Source organism: Chrysemys picta, chromosome 2, assembly GCF_011386835.1.
Source record: "Chrysemys picta bellii isolate R12L10 chromosome 2, ASM1138683v2, whole genome shotgun sequence".
Lineage (NCBI taxonomy): Eukaryota > Metazoa > Chordata > Testudines > Emydidae > Chrysemys > Chrysemys picta.
The window spans coordinates 282,000,473-282,015,121 of record NC_088792.1 but is presented as its reverse complement, the minus strand read 5'-3'; the positions used below and the strand labels follow the sequence as shown (position 1 = coordinate 282,015,121).

The window sequence follows — 14,649 nt, the reverse complement described above, 5'->3', positions numbered from 1 at the left end:
CTAGTGGCTGGCCTGCTTAAGGTTACATCGCTACTGTACATCACAATTCTACTGGCACTAACAGAGATTTTTCCTTAAATTTAAATGCTGTCTTTGCAGCACAGCAGACCCTGAGCGCTAATCCCATTTGGCTCACGCCCCTTGTTGGTTCTTGTGTGTTGGTGACCTGCTCCCTCCGGGGGCTTGTCAAACCCAGAGTTCGACAGACCTCAAGACAGAAGACCTATCTGTTGGCCAGGGTTTTGTTTGAACTTCGTAATAGGGAGCCGGTGTTTGATTTGAATGATTTTACTGATGCAAGGCAATGAAGTTCCTTGGTGATAGGTGCAGATATAAAGTTTTGAATTAAAAACTGGGCTGTGTGGTGAGAACACAGTTCAATGTTGTGTGCTATGGAAAGAGACCACACTTTGTTGTGTAACTGTAGATACGCATGTGTAGCAATTTACTTCCTGTGTTGCGAGAAACAATGCAAGAGCATACCATTAATACCCGCAGTGGGGGTAGGGACGTGGACAGTGGCAGGTAGCGGAGATGTCTTACATTCTCAAAATCTGGAACAGACTAACTGGTAGGTCTCATTGCTCAGGTTGAAGCCTGCTTAGCTTTTTTTCTAATAAAGGTGCTTGCTACCTACCGTGCTTACCTTAAAAAGATCTCTCGGTAGCTCTGTGCAACTTCATTGGAAACTCCGTGCCCCTAACTCTCATGAGTTTTTTAACGCAGGTCTAAAGCCCCAGCTCCTGGAGGCAGGTGACTAGGTGAGATCCTCGGGTTTCCTTTACCAAAAAATTAAGCTTCTAACCCGCGTGTTTTAAGAAAAAAAGCTTTACAGCGTGACCCAAGTGCACCCTAAAAGCTGAAGCAAGAGGGTAAATAATCCCCCTTCTTCATACTTGTGGAAAAATATCATGGATTTTTAAAAATAATGATTTGGGGGGCAGAGGGCTGACTAGCAATGGAGTTGGTAGTTCTGCAGCAGCGAAGAGGCTTTTCTGTTATTTAAAGCTTGGGTGCCACTAGCCTAGAAATTCTCTCCAGGTGCTCCTGTGGGAATTCTGTGCCAAAATATTAAAAATTCTACGCACAATATTTTCAAATTCTGCATATTTTATTTGTCAAAATAATAAAAAAGATTCAGGAAATGTTTTTTGAGAAATAGATTCCTTACTAGGCATATTAATACAGAACTCTAAGTAATAATTCATTTAAACTACAACACAGAACCGTATTTCCCGGACCCCTCAGAAGCAGTGCAAAGGCTTGGGGGAGTCGGGTAGTGGAGGAGCTGAGGGAAGTAATTGCTGGGAAGGAGCCTGGGAGTGAACTTGGAGGGTTGTTGGGTGTGGGTGGGAAAAGTGTGAAACAGGTTTTTATGGGGGGTGGGGATGGATTGTTGGAGAGCTTCCCCCATACAGACCCTGGCTGACCCCTAGCCTCTCCCATTCAATCAGGCACACTGCCCCGTCCCTATGCGTCCCTGCACTCCCGTGTGTCCTTGCACCCCTTGTCAACCTGTCCCTCCATCACCACTCAGACACCCATTCCCCCCATTCCCATGTGGCCCTGCACCTCCTTCCCCTGCCCCCATGTGTCTCTGTGGCCCACTCAGCCACCCCCCTGTCCCCATGTGGCCCTGCACCTCCCTCCCCCTTGTGGCCCTGTGCCTCCACTCCTATTCAGCCTCTGTCCCAGTCTGTCCTCCCCCCCTAGCCCTTATGAGCCCCTGTCTGTGACCCCCCAGCAGCCCCACTCTGTCTGCCTCTCCCTGTCTCCTGATCTGACCTGACAGGCACTGTGAAGAAGGCAGGCTCTTTCTCTTCTCTAGCTGGCCAGGAGCTGCTGCTCTGTTCTGTTGCCACAGCGTCCTCTGGCGGGCAGAAGGCGGAACTGCAGCAACTTTCCAGCAGAAGCTTTTTTCTGCACGGGTCATTAATTATGCACACGCGGTGGTGCAGAATTCCCCCGGGAGTATCAGGTGGTGGTAGTAATACTTAGCTTGTATTTGGTGCACCGTGTGTTGCATTCCCTTATTGCAGGGGTTTTCAACCTTTTTCTTTGAGGTCCCCCCAACATGCTATAGAAACTCCATGGCCCAGCTGTGCCACAACTGTTTGTCTGCATATAAAAGCCAGGGACGGCGTTAGGGGGTAGCAAGTAGGGTAACTGCCCAGGGCCACAAGGGGCATCACAAAGCTAAGTTGCTCAGGCTTCGGCTTTAGTCCCGGGTGGTGGAGCTTGGGGGCATTGTCTTTCTGCCTTGGGCCCTATTAAGTCTAACGCCAGCCATGCTTGACGGACCCCTGGCTGAGAACCACTGCCTTATAGAACTTTAGCTTTGTTCCATAAGGATTCTTAGATGGGATTTTTTCCCCAGGTTTTTTTTTTTTTTTTAAGCGACTTGTTTCTTGGCTGCCTTCCATTGAGAGGAGCCTTGAAAGCTAGTGGACAGTGCTGAATGCCTTATTCCAGGGGGGTATTTAATTTATAATTCTCGCTTCAGGAGAATGTGGTGAAGAGGGCACAGGAAATGTTCATTCGTTTCTAGCTTCCAGGCATGCACTTCCCTGTGTTTTTTAACTCGTTTTTTTGGGGCAGATAGCATAGAGCAGTGGTCCCCAACCGTTTTTGTCAGGCGCCAGACGACGAGCCACGGAGGACCGTGGTGGCGGACGAGCATCCGCCGAAATGCCGCCGACAAGCGGCAACGTCAATAGGCGTCGCTGCCAAAATGCCGCCGACAAGTAGCGTCATCCAGAGATGTCGCCACCAAAATACTGCTGAAAATCGGTGGCATTTCGGCGGTGACGCCTCTGGATGCTGCTGCTTGTCGGCGGCATTTCGGCGGATGCTTGTCCGCCGGCCAGTACGCGGGCACACTTAGACGCCCCGGCGGGCACTGCGTTGGGGACCCCGGCGTAGAGCATTCAGGTGGGCAGATTATCTAGATGAGTTTGTGTGTATTGACTCTTAGAAACGCGTGTGTCACGCTGATCAGACTGGCTTGGCAGGTGATTGTAGTCTAGTGGCTAGAGCATGGATTCTATTCCCAGCTCCACTCGCTGTCTCCCCCTGGCTCAGCTGCTCAGCATCTGTCTCACTCCGCTTGCTTCTGAAGTAGGGATGCCCGGCTGCATCACAGGGCCATCCTGCGGCTGAGTGCCACATAACTGGCATGTTGATCAGTGCTCCTTATCGCAGTTGACTTGGAGAATTACATTCCTACTGACTCTGCCTTTTGGGAGTGACCAGTCTAATACAAGAATAGTGCGGGACAAGATTCCCGTCTCCTCTTCACCGGATCAGTTTGGTTTCTGCTTCTCGCTGCAGTCCCACGGTCAGCGTCTACCCTCAACTAGAGAGCACAGCCCCACTGGAAAATTGGACCCTTCAAGAGACGAGCGGTGGAAGCAGTACTTTGTGACAGATTTGCCTTTCACAGTACTAGGGGGGAGAGGCTGAACACACAACTGGAAGTCAGCAGATGGGACCAGGCGTTGCTTTGTGCATTGTTCCAAGAGCTGTTTCATTATGCGTCAACTTTCACTTCTATAGCATTGCATAGAGTTTGCTTCCTTAAGTACTTCCCTGAGCTCTCCATGCACTTTGGGTCGTCTTGGGTGATAGCAGTGAAGGTATAAAAACACCCTGCTTAGCCAGTCGCTACAGTGCAGAGACTGTGGGAGCGGTGTAGCAATCACCGCAATGCTGCACAACAGCTTGGGAAGCAACTGTGAAGAAACTCAATGCCATTGCAAGTGCCAGGTGAGTAAAGGTAGGCAGAACGTCACTGAGCTGCTGTTTGTCCAGGACATCAGTGCTGGCATGGCTGTGATTTGGGGAGCACCTCTGACAGCACTTTGCTGCTTAATGCTGTCCTGATGCGTGGAATTTTAACCGCCCCTTGCTAACCTCAGTATCTGAAGGTGGCACCTGCAAGGAATATCCAAATTCTGACCCAGCCAGACCCTACTTAGTCTGTGAGATGACATGATCGCAGCCTACGAGGTGTGATTGTCAGTAATGCCTTTCATCAGTGACTGCTTTATGGTGATCGTTTGGGGAGTTTAGTAGCCCTGAAACTTTCTCCCCTGCTCAGGTTCCCAAAGGAGGTGGGATATTGTGGGTGGTGGTTGATCAGATTAATTTAAGGAACTATAGCTGTCCTCAAACATTTGCCAGGCAGAGCTACCCTGATAACTAGAACAGGAGTACTTGTGGCACCTCAGAGACTAGCAAATTTATTTGAGCATAAGCTTTCGTGGGCTACAGCCCACTTCATCAGATGCATAGAATGGAACGTATAGTAAGACGATATATATACATACGTAAGAGTTGGTATGGCAACTTCCACCTTTTCATGTTCTGTGTGTGTGTATTTTATATTATATATAAAATGTATGTATGTATGTTCATACTATATGTTCCATTCTATGCATCTGATGAACATACATACATACATTTTATATATAATATAAAATACACACACACAGAACATGAAAAGGTGGAAGTTGCCATACCAACTCTTACGTATGTATATATATCGTCTTACTATACGTTCCATTCTATGCATCTGATGAAGTGGGCTGTAGCCCACGAAAGCTTATGCTCAAATAAATGTGTTAGTCTCTGAGGTGCCACAAGTACTCCTGGTTTTTTTGCGGATACAGACTAACACGGCTGCTACTCTGAAAACTGATAACTAGCTGCATGCTGTTGCCACTTACCTTGACTGCAAGAGAGTTGTGTTTTGTGTTACACGTCGGGCAGCCTTTAAAGTCCTGCTCTGAAGGAATTAGTTTGTTGTAAGTGGGACAAGTCCTGTCCGATGGTCTATGCACAGAAAACCATCTGGCTGTGGAAGTTAGGATTGCCCCATCGCTGGGAAAAGATGCAGCAACGGAGGTTGATCCTGAAATCATCCTACATCAAATGACATATTCCATACATGATGAAAAGCCATGGTTAGCTTCCTCTCGGCGACTGTGCCATAGGAGTTAGAACTGGAAAAGGCCAGTTGGGTCACAGCTAGTCCATTGCCCTGGGGCCAGCACAGTACGATTCCCCACTGTATATTTTCCAGGTGCTTGTGGAGAGAAGGGCAAATATCATGATCTGAATTGTGTCTAAACTGTGGCCTAATTCTGCTCCATAAGCCGTCAATGGCAATAATGCCTCATTCTTTTGGAGCACCTCTCACCCCATGGATCTCAAGGCTCTTTCCAGAGGGGGTTGGCAATATTAGCCCTTTTCACAGATGTGGAAACTGAGGGACATGTAGGTGAAGTGGATGCTTGGATAGAACCCAGCTCTCCCGAATCCCAGTCCGGTGCTCTATCTGCTGGACCACTCGGACGTAAATGGCAGCAGAAGTCACTTTGCCTCTAAGTTCAAAGTAGGAGGGGTCTGTGCTAGCATTACTTAATGCAGGTCAGGGTAAACTGTGCTCTTGCTGCAGGTGCATAAGCTTCAGTTATCCCTCGCAGAAGCTCATTGTTGGTGGAAGAATATTGCTCTCCAGGGGGGACAGCTTTCTCTACCCTCCCCCGTGAATTTTCTTTTCAAACAGTGAACATGATCTGTGTTTGGGACATCGCCAAGTCTGCATTCAGCAGAAGCAAAGGGCTTGCTAAGCAATATGCATGGGAGAATCTTCGGAGCGTAGCGAGGAATGGAACTGATGCATGCTTGCCCAGTTTGTTCCTTTCCATCCTGGGCTTGGTTCACAAACATCTGGATTCCCTCTGTAGGCAGAAACGCCATTCTAAAGACGGGCTGGGGGCTCGCGAGAACTCTGAGAAATGCTTTGTTTGGAGACGCTTCAGTGCTGGCGCGGTAACAATATTGTGAGCTGACTGGTTCAAGGACAACCTGGATCTCAGATTTGGCTGCCTGCCAAACTGTGACCTAAAATTGAGCTATTTAAATAAAACCTAATTTCTAGTGCCTACTAATATTCTAGATGCTTAACCATACACACAGCCCACCACGGCCCTAGAGAGCATAAATGCTGAACTATGAATGTGATAGGCACATGAGGACACACCATGTTTTGCAGAAGGTCAGACTAGATCCGTGGTCTCCAGCCTTCTTACACACATGATCACTTTTTGAATTTAAGATCAACCCAGGATTTACCCCACCCCTTCCCTGAGGCCCTGCCCCGCTTACTCTATTCCCCCCTCCCTCTGTCACTCGCTCTTCCCCGCCCTCACTCACTTTAACCAGGCTGGGGCAGGGGGTTGGAGTTCGGGAGGGGGTACAGGCTCTGGGCTGGGGCTGAGGGGTTCGGAGTGTGGGAGCGGGCTCTGGGCTGAGCCTGGGGCAGGGGGTTGGGGTGCAGGAGGGGGGTGAGGAGTGCAAGCTCTGGGAGGGAGTTTGGGTGCAGGGTGTGAGGCAGGTGGTTGGGATGCGGGAGGGGGTACAGGGTCTGGGAGGGAGTTTGGGTGCAGGGTGTGGGGCAGGTGGTTGGGATGCGGGAGGGGGTACAGGGTCTGGAAGGGAGTTTAGGTGCAGGAGGGGGCTCTGGGCTGGGGCAGAGGGTTGGGGTGCAGGAGAGGGTGCGAAGTGCAGGCTTTGGCCAGGAGGAGCTTACCACAGGTGGTTCCCGGTTGGCGGTGCAGCGGGGCTAAGGCAGGTTCCCTGCATGCCCTGGCCCCACGCTGCTCCTGGAAGTGGCTGGCATGTCTCTGCGGTCCCTGGGTGGGGGGTGGAGTCAGGCAACTCCATGTGCTGCCACTGTCCCTGCCCCCTAGTGCTGACTCCGCAGCTCCCATTCACCGGGAACTGCCGCCAATGGGAGCTGCGGGGGCGGTGCTTGCGGACACGGGCAGCACACTGAGACCCGCTTCCCCTCCTCCCCGGGCCGCTGAGACATGCCAGCCACTTCCGGGAGCGGCGTGGGGCCGGATCAGGCAGGGAGCCTGCCTTAGCCTTGCTGTGCCACCGGATTTTTAGCAGCCGGAGATCGCTATTGATTGGCAGAGGCTCCTGGATTGACCAGTCGATCGCGATCTGCCAGTTGGTGACCACTGGACTAGATGGTCCCAGTGATTGCTTCTGTCCTTTGAATCTATGAAAAGGGAGTTGGGGAGGGGAGGAGACAGAAATGAAATGGTCCAGTAAGCTGATTTGGGGGCCACATCTGTAAATTGTAAACATCCACCACTAAGTTTTTAGGAGTGATTTGAGGGGGGTGGAGGGAGCTTGGCAAACAGAAGGGCGTTCAGCCCATAAGAGGCAGCAGAGAGAGGCGTGCTGTAAGGGACAGACATAGAGGGTATAAAGGCTGGTGTCACTGGGGTAGAAAGGGCGAGGGAGGAGAGGGCAGGGCGGAGGTGTGTTAGGCCTGGAAAGCAAAGAGAAGACGCTTGAGCTTGTTCTGCAGTACAGCTGGGAGCCAGCCAGGTGAGTGAGAAGGGAGGGATGTGGTTGAGGAGACGGGTGATGTTGGAGATGATTTTGGCAACGGTGGCTTGGGTGGGACGTGTTGCATCCCTCAGGGATGTGTTGCTGAGCGGCTTGGCGTCTCAGACCATGTAATGGATTAGTTCATTCGACGTGAAGGAAAAGAAAACGAACCTCCAGCTTGGATGGACCCTTCCAGCAGGGTGCACCTGGCTACTTCCTGTCAGTATGCCCTGTCCCTAGAGCGCAGGCCATGGCATGCTACGCTGGGAAGCCACATTTTCTTTTGGTCAGATACGTAGGTTATTTGATGCTCTGAGGAGGACATCAGGTCAGAGTAGCTTGTCCCCAAAGGAAGAGGCACGTACAGCCTGCATCCAACACAGCTTAACATACTAGCTAACTCCAGCGTGGCACCAAGAAAAAGGGACACTCCTGTTTTTTGGGACAGCCGTGGGCAAGATCCAGGTTGCCATTGGACAAGTTAACGTAAAGTATGTGTCCCCAAGCCCGATGAGCCCCCCCAGCGGTAAGGAAGTGAGGGGCATGCGGCGCACAATCCATTTGAGATGAGCAAAGTCACCAGCAGGAACCAGATCACTCTGGTGTAGCAAAATGCCTGATTCTGTGGTGTCCCAGCTACCAGGAATTCCACTGGATTCCATGCAGGCTCCAGGGATTCTTTGGACCCATCCCACAGTGGCTCAGACTAGAGGGGGGTTTAAGTGTATTGTGTGACTTCGAGACTTCAAAATGAACTTTTTATGCTGTAGCCCAAAGGGGATGCAGTAAAAACGAGAAACCATGTAGTATCCTAAATCCTGCAGTTCCTGGCCCTGTGATGTTTCAGAATGCTGCATTTTGGGGGAATTATAGCCATTTGGACCTTGATTGTATGACTTGCAGGGTCTGAAATGTAAAGAATACTTCCTCCCCCTCTCTTGAATGCTCCAGGGGAATTTAGTATGTAAAACACCGTCATTTGTGTAAAATATTTGCATTTCACCAAAGACTTGGTTTTCATGCAAATTACCTTAAGGAAGAAAAGTCGAAGCAGAACTGTGCTAAACTGGGAACGTTTCTAGGTATTCTTTGGGGAACCAGCAGCTCTTTTTAAAAAGTTCTCCATTTCAGAACTGCTTGTGACCCAAGGGAAATACATTTCCATATGTGGGTTTTCTTACAGAAGCACCTTTTGAGTGTCAGTAATTCAACACCCTGTTTCTAGTTTTAAAAAATAGTTTGTGATTGGAAAGGCCCCTTCTTTTTGGTTTTTATTTTGTTTAAAAAATCCCAGGAAATTTTAATCACTGTTTATTGCAAAAATGTAATAACTGGTGAAAATCTGTTTAAAAACAAAAAAAACCTTTGCAGCTTTCTGGGTAAATATTGGGGTAAATCTCACTCTCTTCTCCAGTGTGTTATGTTCTGAAACTTACAGTTTTTTATTTTTGAACCATTTTAGCATGAAAACTAGTTCACTAACTTTGATTTGCTTTTGAATGCTGGTAACTATCTATGCTGTCTGTAAAGCTGGTAATGTGTATGTGGTGGGTGTGGGATTAACAGGATGTACAGTTTCTGTTGGACGTTGTATTTTTCCCTTCCTTCCTTAAGCTGTTCAGTAGTGTTCCTGTGTATTGTTAGAGAGCTTGTGTGTGCCACCCCAGAAGTGATTGCATGTCCTTTGTGGGGTAGGGGTCCAGTTTGTCTGTAAGGTTCTTTGGGATCTCTGGATGAAAGATGTTGCATAAATATAAACGTTGTTTTGGTTTCTCCCCAGTCCATTCCTCTACACTATCATAGTCATATGAGACAGTTGTGTTCCTCAGCTGGTTGCAGTAATCAGTGAACAGTCCATAGGCAGAGGACTGTTGGATGTGATACACAGATAACTTCTGCTCTGTGAGGGGATGGCTAATGGCATTCTATACACTTTCACTTCTGTTTTACGTTTACTTGTGCTTTCATTTAGCATTAGCCTGATGTAACTCACTAAGAAATCTTAGCTTAATGCACATTAGATGCTTAAACCAGGGTAACCCAGCACTCATCTTCTATTAAGTTGTTCCGAATTTCTTTTCCAGCCATGATACAAAAAATGCAGTTGCTTCCAGTTATTTCTGTTCAAGTGCCCAGAGGACTTTCTGCAACAGGTGCCTCTTAGAAGCGTGTGCTTGTAATAGAAACCACCGATTACCAGGCCACGTGCTGGCATATGGAAGATGCAGAATCCTGCTAACTGTGATTGTTTAAACACCTGAGCCATCCTGCTAACGAGCATCCCATGAGCATGTTCAGAGCATGGCTTTGCAGGCATGCTTCTCAGACAGTAAACACCTATTCATGCAAATCAGGGTAACTGTACGGAACATGGTTGTACTCACCGCATGATGCGCATAGGGATCTGAGTTGGTCTCGCTCTGCTTACCAGAAATCCGATTGAAGTCCCTGGCGTGGGTATAGAATCCCAGGACCGGGCCTCTCAAAAGGGGTGAGCAGTGGAACTGTACCATGAAATCCGTAGAGCTGGCCTGGCCCGCTGGGGTGGGATGGGGGATGGGACGCTTATTGTTAGCGTTTTCTCTCACAAGACTTTTAATAAAGGCTTGGGGAGGTGATAGGCTGTCTGCGTGCACCCTGGAAGCAAATGCTTACTATGTGTCTTGGTGGGGTGGGGGTACGGCAGACAGAGTTAAAATGGCTCTCGGGGAAATGGGCTAGCAAAGGAAAAGGTAAGGGATTTGGGGAGCCCACTTTATTCCGGGCCCCAAGAAGAAACTACTCTGGTGCTAGGCTTCATTTCAGCCCTTCCCATCATACTCCCCTGAATAATCTTCCCCTGACTGGTCTGCCTGTCCTACGGGCTCAGCTGTATGACAGTCGTGCTACAAGCCGACAGCAAGAGTCAGAATTATTGTTGAAGGGGGGAGGACTCACTGGGATTTGTCACTGGTGTAAATCCCTGATGCAGATGCAGCTACAGCGATGGCCCAAGACCCAGTTTGGACAATGTCTCCCTCCCCTGCATGGACCAGGCTTGCAAGATCTACCTGTTCTTCCACGGTCTGAAAGGTTCTGTCCTGCAAGCTCCTCTGTGACCGTGCCTGCAGACCTGCTGTTCTTGGACCGATCTTGCAGGGTCTCCCCTCTGCCCCCCTTTTTGAAGCTCAGTCTAGGAGCATGGTTTGGAAATGCCCAGAGATCTCTTCAAGTATGCTTCTGTGCAGCCCAGCCTGAGCTAGCAGACTAGTGGTTTCTGAGGGTACGTCTTCACTACCCACCGGATCGGCGGGTAGTAATCGATCTCTCGGGGATCGATTTATCGCGTCTCATCTAGATCTCCGAACGCGCTCCCCGTCGGCTCCGGAACTCCACCAGGGCGAGAGGCGGAAGCAGAGTCAACGGGGGAGCCGCGGCCGTCGATCCCGCGCCATGAGGACGCGAGGTAAGTCGATCTAAGATACGTTGACTTCAGCTACGCTATTCTCGTAGCTGAAGTTGCGTATCTTCGATAGATTCCCGCCCCCTAGTGTAGAGGTGCATTCTGTGCAGGCGTGGGAACAACAGAGGAATGATGGTGGGAAGGGAAGGAGACAGTCTCCCGAACAGCGATTCCTCTTGGAAGCGATTTTCATGGGCTGGAGACTTCAAGTAGCAAAGATTAAGGGTAGAGATCACCTTACTATAGGCGACTCTTGGCTTTTCTTTCCAAAGCAAGTCCTATGGTGTCCAAACAGTGCTGAAGTGATACCACAGCTCCTCTGCAGTGTGGTCCTGGGTAGGGGACATGCCACTACGTTGCATCTTCAGGCCTGGCTGTTGATGATTTAGATTCAGGTGGCACTGTCCTCCTGAAGAATCCCAAACGACATACTGGTGGGTCTTGCTTTTCTCCGCTGCTGTCACAATGCAGACACTTCTTGGGGGAGCAGTTGAACCGCTCACAGAAATGCTGTGTAGCAGTTTAGGACAGGAAGTCAACAATATTGTATCCATGGTGGGTTTAGATGGACTGAATACAACTACCCAGTCTTAGCCAAGGCATCTGGATTAATGCTCCTGTGAAAAGTCCCGGGGCACCTTTAATGAACACGAGTGACCGTTGGTGGTATTTGCCTAAAGTGAAAGATGGCACCTCACATAGAACCTCCTGGCATCATGCTGGGGCTGAGACAAGAAGAAGGAGCACCCCAAGTCCTGGAGAGCAAGGGGCCACAGCACAAGCAACTGAGAGAAGGGGTTTCAGATGGGGCGAGAGTGAATTCCCAGCCCCAAGGAGGTGCACCTGCTGTGAGTTGACCCCTTTATAGGTGCTAGCCTGGGACTTGGGCGATCTAGGAGCAGTTCTCTTTTCCGCCACTGAACCTGCTGTGTGACCTCGGGCGAACAGCTTCCCTTCAGCTGTGCCTCAGTTCCCACCTGTGCAAGGGGGTAACAGCAGTGCCCTACCGCACAAAGCGTTGGGAGGATCAGTGCATTACAGGTTGAGGTGCTCGGAGACTCCAGTAATGGGGGACAGGTGAGTAGCTGGGACAGAAGGGAAGCTCACGCAAACAAAACAAAGACCTTTCAGTTGTCAACTTTTTGTGACTTACCCTGTTTGCTGCTAACTCAGCGGCTTTGTTCAAACGAGGATACCCTCGGCCTGCTTTTGTCCTGGTGTGAAGTAAAAAATCTCAGCAATTTACATGTTGTGCTTATTGTCCCGACTCCTCCTAACCCCTGCGAGGCTAGGGCGTTACCACGTTCTACAGGTGACAGAACGGGGGTAGTGTGGCTAGCTGACGTGCCCCGTCACAGATGGAGAGTCGGCATCGAAGGCAGGATTAGAACTCGGGAGTTCCTGGCTGCCAGTTACCGAACTGACAGGCAGCTGCAGGCAGCAGGCGTGTCTCATGCAGGATCACCATTCCCGGGCAGTTGAGGAGACAGGGCCAGACCCGTCAAATAACCTGGTAATTCATAGATTTCATAGATTCTAGGACTGGAAGGGACCTCGAGAGGTCATCGAGTCCAGTCCCCTGCCCGCATGGCAGGACCAAATACTGTCTAGACCATCCCTGATAGACATTTATCTAACCTACTCTTAAATATCTCCAGAGATGGAGATTCCACAACCTCCCTAGGCAATTTATTCCCGATGAGTTGTGCTGCCTCCTCACAATAGCAACCGATGATTTTCAGGGTTCTTTTAAAGTCTGTTGACAGAGACCAGTGTCAGTTGTGAGTAAACTGGTGGGATGAGCTGTACGTAGGCGGGAAATGTAACACTGGGGTGGTTTCTCTCCTAGAATAGAAAAGTGGGATGGGGAAGGAATGGGGTTTGATCTATATTTCATAGATGGCCTGTAGAGGAGGGTGCCACAGGCAGGGGTGCTAGGGCTCTCACCTGGCTGGTTTTTCTCCTGCGTTGCGTTTTTTTACCTCTAACTTACAAGTGGGGGAAAAAACTCAGGCCCATTGCAACTGGCAACTGTTGCTGCATGCCCGAATATTGGCAGTTGCTTCTACTATAGCGTGCCGGTCATATGGCCTCTGGGAGCGCTGCCGGCCTGGCACCTGGGTCCTGCTCCGTGTACTAGGTCCTCGACATACCCACATGGTGGCTGAGACTCCTGTTCCTCGTGGCACAGGAAAGCCGGGTGACCCATGGCTTGCCAGGAGGATGGGGGCTAGGGTGGGAGAAGGAGGGACTCCTGTGAGGGGAAGGGAGGCTGACTCCCTGGGTTGAGATTCCTGCGGGGGGGTATAGGATCTCATGAACCAGGGGGGTCAGGCTGGTGGGGAGGGGAGGGCATACCATGTGAAAATGGCTGCGGGTGACCCTATATAGTTATGTAGTAGTGTGGGATAATGGTCCCCTAATGGACAATTATGCGGTTTCTTGTACCTTCCTCTGAGGCATCGAGAACTGGCTACTGTTGGAGAGAGAGGGTAATGGATAATAGGCCACACACATGCCTTGTGTACCTGTAGTATTGCTATATTACTTATACTGGAAATGTAGAAAAGGGGCTGTATTGGAGTATGAGGGTGTTCTGAGGATATAAATTGAGATTAGTCAAGCATATGGGAAGGCAGAGTTAAGGTTAATTATTTCTGAAGGTCTTTGTCTCTCAGAAGTTTTCCGATTTCCATTATTTCTGAACTACAGTGTCAGTGTCCTGTAGCTTGCAGTACAGAACTCCAGCTTTAACTCTGTTTTTCACTGGATCATTTCAGCTTCAATTTCAGGTTTTTAGTAATAGTTGGTTGCCATGACAGCAATGAATCTTAAATGTATTCATCAACCATATGAATGTTTCTATTTCATATTATAATTGAGGGACACTGTCAAGTTTTGTTTTTTTTAAAAATCACAGTTACCAGAAACGCTATCGGCGATTAAAGTGAAAGTCGTCAGTCTGACGTCTCATTATTTATGTATCTGGTTTACTCTTGAATTTCTCTCAGCTTGAGCAATGACCGTGGACTAGTCTGTGTCACTGTTGGTCATTGCCACATTGCAGATACTCTAGAGGGTTGCAAACGTTGCAAGGGAATATCTGTAATGGAAACAGGTTTTTTATGAAAAGCATTTCTAATAGTTTTAGCTGATGTAGAACCTTATTGCAAAACCTGTATCTTGGGCCAGATTTGTCCTGACGCCTGCCTCTAAAGCAGTATTGCAACATCTGAAGTTGGCAGCTCTCGCCCCACACCGGTGCTGCCAATGCAGAATGAATGAGTAGCTCCTTTTCTTGGCAGTAATCGGATAGGTTTTGAGTTGTTCCAGCCAGCAGTCCCTACCTTTGTTTCCCTGTTCCTTCCCTGTCTGAAGTGGTTAAACCATCTCCGGAAGGGGTTAGGCAATATTCTTGTTTGAATTTCCTTGTGTTCATCAACCTGCAAGGTGAATAGCTATCTAATCTTGTTGTTTGCTGTTTTCGTTCTCCTAGCATCCGACAATCTTAAAACAGTTATTGCAAAACGAAGGCCCACATGAGGTCCAACCCGTTCCATCTTCCACAGGAGCCGCTAGGGGAGAGTTGCTTTTTTCCTCTCTCATCTGCTGCTTCATTTCCCTCTGCCGTTGTCCCCTGTCTGATTAGCCTCAATATTCCCCCCTAAAGTCTCCTCCGTCAGGAAGACGCATATAATTCTATGCAGAAAGGAGTCTTTATTTTCTTTTCCCAAGTGGGAGGGCATATATGTGACTATTGAGCTTATAATGGCAAGTGAGTCCTGTCCCAAAGGTAA

General features: G+C 49.3%; 1 protein-coding gene across 6 annotated transcripts in view; it reads left to right on the top strand.

Moving 5' to 3' along the window:
* The window catches only part of PTP4A3 (protein tyrosine phosphatase 4A3), a 284,614-nt gene that overhangs the window by 66,325 nt on the left and 203,640 nt on the right, over positions 1–14,649 (top strand). The window lies entirely within an intron of this gene.